This window comes from Corylus avellana, chromosome 5 (assembly GCF_965113065.1).
Source record: "Corylus avellana chromosome 5, dhCorAvel1.hap1.2, whole genome shotgun sequence".
Taxonomy (NCBI): Eukaryota; Viridiplantae; Streptophyta; class Magnoliopsida; order Fagales; family Betulaceae; genus Corylus; species Corylus avellana.
Window position 1 is genome coordinate 19,392,141 of NC_142494.1, and position 11,836 is coordinate 19,403,976.

The 11,836-nt window shown below is 37.9% G+C and overlaps 2 pseudogenes; both read right to left on the reverse strand.

The window, feature by feature from the left end:
• Window positions 1-4,855: 4,855 nt before the first annotated feature.
• Window positions 4,856-6,061, reverse strand: LOC132183376 (E3 ubiquitin-protein ligase PUB23 pseudogene; annotated as a pseudogene).
• A 4,051-nt stretch (window positions 6,062-10,112) lies between these two features.
• On the reverse strand, window positions 10,113-11,053 carry LOC148585892 (uncharacterized; annotated as a pseudogene).
• Window positions 11,054-11,836: the final 783 nt, after the last annotated feature.

An 11,836-nucleotide genomic window follows, 5' to 3' on the forward strand; every position in this document is an offset into this window, starting at 1 on the left:
GTGGACCTCATCAACAACAACAAAACTGCTTCTTATTTCTTAATTCCGAAAACGTACATGGTTGGAAATAAATAATATTTTATACTGTGCTTTAGAAAAGGTAAAAAGAAAGCAGGTTTTGAGGAAGTCCAAAGCTTAAAGGCTCTAGATGATCATGACTCATGAGTACTACTTATTTTATTCTTCTTAATTGGGTGCTGGAGTTGAACCGCTCCTCGATCGATTATTACTTAATTTACATGAAAAAACATTCTGAAACCACCAAAGTGATTGTTTTTTAAATTAAACCTGGTGGTTGTACAAACACAGCCGGCCGGCCGGCAGGCGACAGTACGTGGAGATCCAAGAAATGGTTATCTGTATATATATGTTTGAGAAAATTGAGATGGAAATTCAAAGAAGAGAAAATGAGAAATTAAGGAAAATGACAGGACTGACCTTTGTTTACAAAATATAAAATCTATAGAGATTTACATCTTTCTCGTTCACTATGTTTTTTTTTTTTTTTTTTTTTTTCATCTTTGTCGTTCACTTGATGGGACTACAATGTATCCACAAAAGGTTTTCATAGGATTAAGATTACGATTATAATTTTTTTTTTAAACTACCGTGAAAGTGCATATATAATTGGTATAATGATCATTGATTAAAAAAAAAAAAAGATTATCAATTTAATTAATGAGTGTTTGACTTGTTAGCCATACGCTCTTAATCATTTTACAAGTTATGAACTAACACATCAATTTGTATGATAATTGTAGTAAAATTTTTAGTGCGTCAAACATTTTCCAAGACCTAAATGTTAAAAGGGTTTTCTAAAGCATTACTTTAAAAAATAAATAAATAAATAAATAATAATTCTCTGAAGCACGATTGGTCTTAAAGCCAGAAAATAAGAAAAATGATATACCTTCAGGGCTGGCAATTTTTAATACGGCCCATGAACCCAATACAAAATTAAAGGGTTAGGGTTGAGGAGTCTAACATGTTTAATTAAATTGGTCGAATTAGAGTTTATTTATATAGTCTTATACCTATGACGTGACACGACCCAAATCCAACATAATAGCTGGCAATTTTTGACGAGTAATGCTATAAGTCTTCCTAGAGTCCTCTTAAAGTCATCATAAATGTGATTTGGCTTTTAAAATCACCAATAGATCAAAAGTCAATAGTCCCCAAAAGATAGCTCAATCGGCTATGACCATACTTAATGAAGTGGAGGTCACTAGTTCGAATCCCCCTCCCCCCTCTTGTGCGGACATGTCAAAAAAAAAAAAAGATCAAAAGTCAATAAATCACATCTCAAATTCAACGGTGATTTTAAAAGTCACATTACATTTGAAATGATTCTAGGAAGACTTATAGCATTACTCATTTTTGACATAACCCGCGAACCTAACACAAAATTAGAGGGATAAAGTTAAGAGATTTGACCCGTTTAATTAAATTGGTCAGGTTAGAGTTGACCTATATATCTTATACCCATGTTTTGACATGACTCGAACTAAACAAGTGAACACGAATTGCCACCCATATTATTTTTGGAAAGAAATATTATCAAAGGAAATTCATAACATCAGAATCAGTTTAAATGCAACAATGAAAATGGAGAAGAAAGATGCAAATCAATCTTCCTCGACCGTTTGATACTTCCAAGCACACCCAAAGACATTATGGAAGGCTCCCACATTGAGAGTTTTCATAACGGTTTAGTCGATCATGAATGTTTTGTAGAAATAAATGAATTATGTATACAGAAAAAATGATCCTAAAAAGGGAATTAATTCAAGTCACACTTGAATTAATTCTCTCCCTCTCTCAAGATGGATACGAAGAGAGAAAGCTTTTTGGTATACATGAAGAACTCTTCATGTATAAGTTTGGTGATGGAACGAAAGGGTTTAAGGAGGAGCTGTGATCAGCTATGGTCGATATCATTATAAGTTTGGAATCATACGTTTATAATTTATTGGTTGAGATCGAAGAAGATAGTCAAATGGTGTCTTGACATTATTGGTTTAAAACGCTTCTGTGCTGCCCCACGTTTTATGCAAGCGCAACAATTACTACATTGATAATAAAAATCCCCTTCATTGTCCAATTATTTAATAAAAAAAAAACACATGAAACCTTAAATTCTACCAAATATTTATGGATCCTATAAAATGGTGATTAGGGCCGTACAAGTATGCATTATTCTTTTTAAGGAGTAGCTCAATCGATTGGAGACCACGCTTCATTTAACGAAAGTCACTAGTTCGAATTTACTCCACCCCTCTTATGTATCATATCAAAAAAAAAAAAAAAAAAAAAACCAAAAAGTATGCAATTATTAACTATCTAGTAACTACTAACCACATAATCACATAATAGTTGTTATAAATGGTTAGAAAAAATTGCTCTCATATATTATAATAATAATACCAAAATGACGTCCTTTTAGTGTTTAATATTATTTAAAATATGCCCTAAATAGTCCAAAAACCATTTAAAAGGTCATAAAAAGAGGCCCATACTTAAAAAGCGGTTATGTAGCGCTTTTAGGTTTCAATAGTTGCTAACAGACAGTTTTTTCAAAATAGTTAACTGCCTTAGACAGTACGGTTGCAGTAACTAAAATTTGACGTTGTGGTTAGATGTAATAACTCTTAACCGTAACTGCTTGTACAACCCTAAGGGAGGCAATATTGCACTCAAGTTTTTGATCATGCCATAGGAAATATATATATATTTTTTTATTCAAATAAGGAAAAGTGGGTTACAATGGATCAAATAATTACAAAAGGGTGGACACCCCAACAACATAGCCCAAACAAAAAATGCAATATAAAAATAGTAACAAACAATAAGCAATAGTTTTATTCATGATCTTAGAAGAACCTTAAACAAGTAAGGCCTTGATAAGAGCAGCACAAGGCGATGACAAATGACAAAAGAACTCGGTAAAGAGTTCCAAGTATTAAAGACAACAAGACAACCATTACTGCTGAGTAGTTGTTGCAGGAAAAACACTACAACAAACTGACTAAGAGCCCTTGAAGGACAAATACCGGCACCGAAAGTCTTATTCACTTCACAAGATCAAACCGCATCAGACATGTTATAGGATTGTATCCATGTAAAAGTGGACCTCATCAACAACAATAAAACTGCTTTTTATTTCTTAATTACGAAAACGTACATGGTTGGAAATAAATAATATTTTATACTGTGCTTTAGAAAAGGTAAAAAGAAAGCAGGTTTTGAGGAAGTCCAACGCTTAAAGGCTCTAGATGATCATGACTCATGAGTACTACTTATTTTATTCTTCTTAATTGGGTGCTGGAGTTGAACCGCTCCTCGATCGATTATTTCTTAATTTACATGAAAAAACATTCTGAAACCACCAAAGTGATTGTTTTTTAAATTAAACCTGGTGGTTGTACAAACACAGCCGGCCGGCCGGCAGGCGACAGTACGTGGAGATCCAAGAAATGGTTATCTATATATATATATGTTTGAGAAAATTGAGATGGAAATTCAAAGAAGAGAAAATGAGAAATTAAGGAAAATGACAGGACTGACCTTTGTTTACAAAATACAAAATCTATAGAGATTCACATCTTTCTCGTTCACTATGTTTTTTTTTTTTTCATCTTTGTCGTTCACTTGATGTGACTACAATGTATATCCACAAAAGGTTTTCATAGGATTAAGATTAAGATTATAAGTTTTTTTTTTTAACTACCGCGAAAGTGCATATATATATATATATATATAATTGGTATAATGATCATTGATTAAAAAAAAAAATTATCAATTTAATTAATGAATACTGTTTGACTTGCTAGCCATACACTCTTAATCATTTTACAAATTATGAACCGACACATTGTATGATAATTGTAGTAAAATTTTTAGTGCCTCAAACATTTTCCAAGACCTAAATGTTAAAAGGATTTTCTAAAGCATTACTTAAAAAAAATAAAAATAAATAAAAAATAAAAAATAAAAAATCTCTAAAGCACGGTTGGTCTTAAAGCCAGAAAATAAGAAAAATGACATACCTTTAGGGCTGGCAATTTTTAACACGACCCATGAACCCAACACAAAATTAAAGAGTTAGGGTTGAGGAGTCTAACCTGTTTAATTAAATGGGTCGAATTAGAGTTTATCTGTATAGTCTTTTACCTATGCCGTGACACAATCTAAATCCAACATAATAGCTGGCAATTTTTGACAAGTAATGCTATAAGTCTTCCTAGAGTCCTCTTAAAGCCATCTTAAATGTGATATGGCTTTTAAAATCACCAATAGATTAAAAGTCAATAAATCACATCTTAAATTCAACGGTAATTTTAAAATCCACATCACATTAATTGGGATGACTCTAGGAGGACTCTAAGAAAATTTATAGCATTACTCATTTTTTACATAACTTGCAAACCCAATACAAAATTAGAGGGATATATAAGGTTGAGATATTTGACCCGTTTAATTAAATTAGTCGGGTTATGATTGACATATATATCTTATACGTATGTCTTGACGCAACTCAAACTGGACAAGTGAACACGAATTGCCACCCATATTATTTTTGGAAAGAAATATTATCAAAGGAAATTCCTAACATTGGAATCACTTTAAATGCAACAATGAAAATGGAGAAGAAAGATGCAAATCAATCTTCCTCGACCGTTTGATACTTCCAAGCACACCCAAAGACATTATGGAAGGCTCCCACATTGAGAGTTTTCATAACGTTTTAGTCGATCATGAATGTTTTGTAGAAATAAATGAATCATGTATACAGAAAAAATGATCCTAAAAAGGGAATTAATTCAAGTCACACTTAATTAATTCTCTCCCTCTCTCAAGATGGATACGAAGAGAGAAAGCTTTTTGGTATACATGAAGAACTCTTCCATGCGCTAGCGTGCAATATAAGTATCTCTTTTGCTTTTTCTTTGGCCTTGCTCCCACATTCCACCTGAAGCATCATACACAGCTTTGCCACCACACCCAACTGCAACATTTCCTGAACAACCGACGGAGTTGCCGAGAACTTCGAAATGGCGAACAGAATACTCACCGCCTTCTCGCTCGCCACCTGGGAAACCCTCAGAATTTTCTTTGACACAATCGCCAGCCCCGCCGCATGCCCGAGCAGCTCCACCCGCCCCTCGGCACATCCGCATAGCATGTACAATGCCACCAACGTCATTTCGCAAGCCCTCCGGTCGAAACAATCAAGAAGAAGCTCTATCAATACAGTAACTGCGCCTGCTTTCACTGCTTTCACTCTGTTTCTTCCCCACGGACAAAGCTGGATTAGCAATTTTAACACCACATTTGAGCCCTGATCATGCAAGACGTGCACTAATTCGACGAAGAATTCAGTTTCCAAACTGATCATCTCCATCGGTTCAGCAACTTCCATCATGGATTTCAACAACAAAACCGCATGAGCGCGAGTCTCGTAGCTCCCACGTTGCATGGCTCGCGTCAAGGATTTGATGAACTCGCCATTTCTCCCAGTAAGTTTCTTTAGAGCGGCATCAGAAAGTTGGAGACTGGAGAGGATGCTCAAGGCTTTGTCAATCCCGTCGTCGTTTGAAGCTTCTTCTTCTTCTTCTACTGCTGACACAATGGAAGCTAAGAAGTCAACCGCGCCGGTAGCTTCCATGCAACGTTTATTGGCTGCACTCTCGAAAGCGAGAGAGTGGAGATTTTGCAGGCATTTTATCTTCGACTCTGGGGATTTGGCATTGTTGAAGAGTTTGGCAATCTGGATTTTGCTGATTGGAGGCTTCGGCGTCGGAATCCTTTCGATGCCATGAGAAGCATTGGCGGTGCACCATGATTGGATCAATCGCCTGAGAGTGTGGTTTGGTGTTAGATCACACTCGGCTGAAAGTGGTTGTTTTGTGATCGGACAGGTATTGTTTTTCCCGGAAAACAACCATTTTTCGATGTTTTCGCGGTCGTAGGTTATTCCAGTAGAGACCGTAACGGGGTCTTTCATGAGCTCTAGAGAAATGGGGCAGAGAAAGAACGGAGGAACATCGATCTCATCCATTGATTTAATCAAAGATAAAGAAAAAGCTTGCGTTTTAAGTAAAACCCAGATGGGAAATTTTCAGATTGGATCAAGTAGTTGAAATGATACAAGGAATTCAATTTTTTGTAGAGCTTGGGAGGTGGGTTTATTTATAGGGGTGGGGAGGAGATCGAGTGAGCAAAATGAGAAAGTCAAAATACGAGCGTTGAGGAAGAGAGATGACTTTTCCAAGCTCTTGAAAGGCTCAAGAAAGACCAACTTTACCAGGTCATGAATGGTTTTTCTGGAGGGTTTTCAAATAGGGAAGTTTAGTTGCGTAAATTGAATTTGTCAGCTTGATTTAAAATATGATTAGGGTAAGTGGCAATAATGATTCAATGTTTGTATTTGTCAACGCCATTTGCAAGCTGTAACAGTGTAAGTATTGAAACAATTTAAACATTTTTCCACGTAAAATTAGGACGTGTAGGCTACATAGATTTTGAAATATATATATATATATATGTTTTTTAGACTCATGTTTTAGAATGGCAAATTACTAATTAATTAAAATTTATATTCAATTACTGTTCATTAAATAATATGGGTAATTCATTTTATTTTTCTTGTGATTGTCGATGTTAGATAGAAATTTGCTTTCTGCATAAGCAATTGTATTTTTTTTATGCACTATTTCAACTTCATTTTGTGATAGGATTATTTTACACTCCCAACTTGCTAACACTTAGAAAAAAAAAAAAAAAAAAAAAAAAAGCACATGCTTAGTTGGGATCTTTTAAATATGCCATATCACCTTTTTTGTTTTGTTTGGTTTGGTTTTCTAAGCTTTCGTTAGGCCTTTCATATTCTTGTTTTTTTCAATTGACAATTTTAGTATAAACATCGAGTTTTATTTTTTTAAAAAAAAGTGTTAAGAAATATAACTTAGAACAAGATTGAACAAAGACATGAAAAGAGAATGAATTCTCATATATAATTCTGCATCTTTGAGCTATGTTTTATAGTACATTAAGGGGGACAAAATCCCATAAACTATGGACTAAGAAAAGGAAAATACAATTCAAATATAAAATCTAATAATGACATACAGGTGTGTTTCTATATACATGGGAACTAATTAAGAGAAATAAATGGTAGATAATCAAGGGAGGAATTTCAAGGAATCAAATCATATCTCAATACTCCCCCTCAAGTTGGTGCATGAAGATCCGTAATGCCCAACTTGCTAAGGAAACTAAGGAAGTTGTCACGGCCCAAAGCTTTAGTGAAAATATCGGCAAGCTGATGGCTAGCAGGGACGTGAGCTGTAGAGATGATCTTAGCACAGAGTTTTTCACGGACAAGGTGGCAATCAATGTCGATATGCTTCGTTCGTTCATGAAAAACGGGGTTGGCAGCAATGTGAAGGGCTGCTTTATTGTCACAAAAGAGCTTCATGGGTTGAGAATGAGGAACCCCGAGAGATTGAAGAAGCATCTTGAGCCAAAGGAGTTCACAAGTGGTTGCTGCCATAGCGCGGTATTCAGCTTCTGCGGAAGAGCGGGAGACAGTGGTTTGCTTCTTGGTTCTCCATGAGAGAGGGCTATTGCCAAGTGTAGTAAAATAGCCGGTGGTGGATCGACGAGTGATGGGGCAACTCGCCCAATCTGAGTCTGAGTAACCATAAACTTGGAAGTCACAATCAGTAGGGAAAAAAATACCTTTGCCAGGGGATGATTTGATATAGCGGAGAATTCTGATGGCAGCATCGTAGTGTGGCTGGCGTGGTTGATGCATAAATTGACTCAAAATGTTGACGGAATACACAATGTCGGGCCTAGTGATAGTGAGATAAAGCAAACGGCCCACAAGACGCCGATAAGGGCTAGGATCAAGTAGGGGAGTACCTTCTTCATGTGTAAGCTTGAGATTTTGCTCCATTGGAAAGGTAGCTGGCCGAGCACCAAGATGACCACTGTCACTGAGAATATCCAAAGCATATTTTCGTTGATTAAGAAAGATACCGGTTGGTGATCGAGCAACTTCGAGGCCCAAGAAATATTTTAAAGTGCCAAGATCTTTGATGCGAAACTTTTGGGCTAAGAAGTCTTTGAGTTTGCCAATAGAATCCAGATTATTACCAGCCACCAAGATGTCATCGACATAGACAAGAACTATTGTTAAAGAAGGGCCTTGTGACTTAGTGAATAGAGAGTGGTCAGCTGGAGATTGTTGAAAACCAGCCGCAACAAGGACAGAAGAAAATTTGGAAAACCAATTGCGAGAGGCTTGTTTAAGCCCGTAAAGTGATTTGTTGAGACGACAAACTCGATTCTCCCCCTTCTTGCAAAAACCGGGTGGAAGGGTCATGTAGACCTCTTCATCAAGGTCTCCATGCAGGAAAGCATTATGAACATCCAGTTGATGGAGAGACCAATGACGGGCTGCAGCAACGGCAAGGACACAACGAACAGTGACAAGCTTGGCAACAGGTGCAAAGGTATCATGATAATCGAGCCCTTCAATTTGAGTATAGCCTTTAGCCACAAGGCGGGCTTTGTACCTTTCAATGGTGCCATCTGCTTGAAGCTTGGTCTTGAAGACCCATTTACAGCCGATGGGTCGTTTGCCAGATGGTAAGGCTTGAAGTGTCCAAGTCTGATTTGCCTCCAAGGCTTGAATTTCAGAAGCCATGGCATCCCGCCAATGTGAGTGTTGGACCGCTTGTGTATAATTGATGGGATCTTTATGGTGAGACAAAGCAGATAAAAAAGCCAAGTGTTTGGGGTGAAAACGATCATATGAAAGAAAATGAGACAGAGAATGGACCATACCTGCCGAGTGCTGATGAGGGGAAGTCGTGATGGACTTGTTAGGTAGAGGCGCACAAATAAAATCCTTCAAATAGGTAGGTCGGGAGATTATGCGTTGAGGCCGAGTGGGGATGGGTGGTAGTGGGGGTGAAGGGGCAGGAGGTGGTGGTGTGGGTGAAGGCACAGAAGGGGTAAGAGGACAAGATGAGTCAATTGGGTCGGTGGGACTAGGAGCAGAAATGAATGTTGAAGTGGTTGGAGTAGATGGGTTAGGGAGAGAAAGATCCATAGAGGGTAAAGGGATAACAGGTGCACTTGGAGAAGGAGAATGATGTTGGAATGGGAAAACATTCTCAACGAAAGTTACATCTCGAGATATAAAGATTTTCTTAGTAGTTAGATCATATACTCGGTATGCTTTATGGCCAAACGGATAACCAAGGAAGATACATTTGGAGGCACGGGGTGAGAATTTGTCGCGAGATGAACGAAGGGATTGTGCATAGCAAAGGCAGCCAAACACCCGAAGATGATGATATTCGGGAGAGGTATTGAAAAGGAGTTCATGGGGGGATTTGTTTCCAAGGCTAGGGGAGGTGATTCTATTGATGAGATATGTGGCAGTCAAAATACACTCACCCCAAAAAGAGATGGGAAGATGGGCTTGGAAGCGTAAGCACCGTGCAACATTGAGTAGGTGTCGATGCTTACGCTCTGCAACTCCATTTTGTTGGGGCGTTTCCACACAAGTGCGCTCATGAATTATACCTTCATCGTGGAAGAATTGTTGGATGCGATGTGATAGAAATTCTTGCCCATTGTCAGTTCGGATGTGTCTAACTGGGCAGGAAAATTGATTTTTGATGAGAAGGCAAAAATGCTTTAAGCAGGAATAAGTTTCAGATTTGAAACGCATAAGATATACCCAAGTGTTGCGTGAATAATCATCAACAACAGTCAAAAAATAATGGGCACCTGTGTGTGAAGGAGTAGGATAACCTCCCCAAATGTCACAATATATTCGAGAAAAAATGGCAGTGCTTTTATTGTGGTTCAATGAAAAAGGGAGACGAGTATGTTTAGCTCGTTGGCATACATCACAGTGAGAACAAGAATTAGGAATAGAAATGAATTTATTCATGCCAGATGGAGATGGATGTCCTAGACGTTGGTGCCACAAAGAGAAGTCAAGATTCTGTTGGGATTGCATGGCAGATGGAATTGCAGAGGAAAGTGGTGTTGCGGATGCCTTGTAGTAGTATAGTCCATCACGAAGTTCACCCATTCCAATCAGCTTCCTCGTGGCTAGGTCCTGGAAGACACAAAAAGTGGAGAAAAAAATAGCAACACAATTTAGAGCACAAGTGATTTTGCTAATAGAAAGGAGATTAAACTTAAAATCAGGGACGCATAAAACATTGGCTATAGTGACAGTGGGGGATAATTTGACAGAGCCAATGTGAGTGATAGGAACGACTTCACCTGTAGGAAGTTTAATGGGGCTAGCATTGCTAACTTCATGAGAAGTCTTGAGGATGGATGGAATAGAGGTCATGTGATCGGATGCTCCACTATCAATGACCCAATCAGATGAATGTGAAGGTGGAATTAAATTACAAGAGGGAGATGGGATATTACCAGCAAAGTTGGCTGAAGGAGTGGGCGAGAGAAGATCCATCAATTGGCGGTACTGTTCAGCAGAGAGACCTGGTATTGAACTTTCACTGGTATGAGATGTTCATGGTTTTGTAGAGACATGATGAGCAACATAAGGAGAGGATCCTTTTGGGGGGCCGGACTTTTGATTGTTGCGAGAATGATCCCAATTGGATGGATACCCTACGAGCTTATAGCAGACATCTTTCCAATGTCCAAGAGCTCCACAGTGATCGCATTTTGGCCTACCACGTCCTCTGCCTCGTGATTCATTTGGACGAGATTGCGAAAAATTTCGATTTGCTGCCATGGCTATAGAATCAGAATTGGATGTAGGGAGGTGGAGCAATCTCTGTTTTTCTTCTTGATGGATGATGGAATAAACTTTGCCAACGTTGGGAAGAGGATCTACAGCAAGAATCTGACTGCGGATGGAAGCATATGATTCGTTCAATCCCATAAGGAATTGAAAGACACGTTCAACTTCCTGCATTTGGTTGAGTTCTCGCAAGGCACCACAAGAGCATTCTGGGATGGTTGTGAGTGTATTTAACTCATCCCAATATGATTTGATAATGTTATAGTAGGCAGCAATTGACATATGATCTTGGCTCAAGGTAGATATATCTCTTTTTAACTTAAAGATTCGGGGATTATTACCTTGAGAGAAACGTTCTTCTAAGTCGATCCATACCTCTCGAGGATTGTTGCAATAGATGACACTGTTGACGAGCGATGTATCAATGGAGTTAAGGATCCATGACAGCACCATATCATTACATCTTTCCCACATAGGAAGGTCTGTGGAGTTGGCTGGTGGTCGAGTAAGAGAACCATCTACAAAGCCAAATTTGTTTTTGGCATTTAAGGCCATTTTCATGGCTCGCTTCCAGGTGATGTAGTTGTCACCGGTGAGATGGGTAGAACACAAAACTGCTCCTGGATGATCAGCAGAATGGAGATAATATGGAGAAGATTGAAGAGAAACATCACTGGTTGTTGTGTGAGGTGTTTCGTTGTTCAAGGGTGTATGACCCTCCACATTTGTGTGTGACTCGGACATGTTGATGGAGGAAAAAAAATGGAAATCAGAACTGCTCTGATACCATGTTAAGAAATATAACTTGGAACAAGATTGAACAAAGACATGAAAAGAGAATGAATTCTCATATATAATTCTGCATCTTTGAGCTATGTTTTATAGTACATTAAGGGGGACAAAATCCCATAAACTATGGACTAAGAAAAGGAAAATACAATTCAAATATAAAATCTAATAATGACATACAGGTGTGTTTCTATATACATGGGAACTAATTAAGAGAAATAAATGGTAGATAATCAA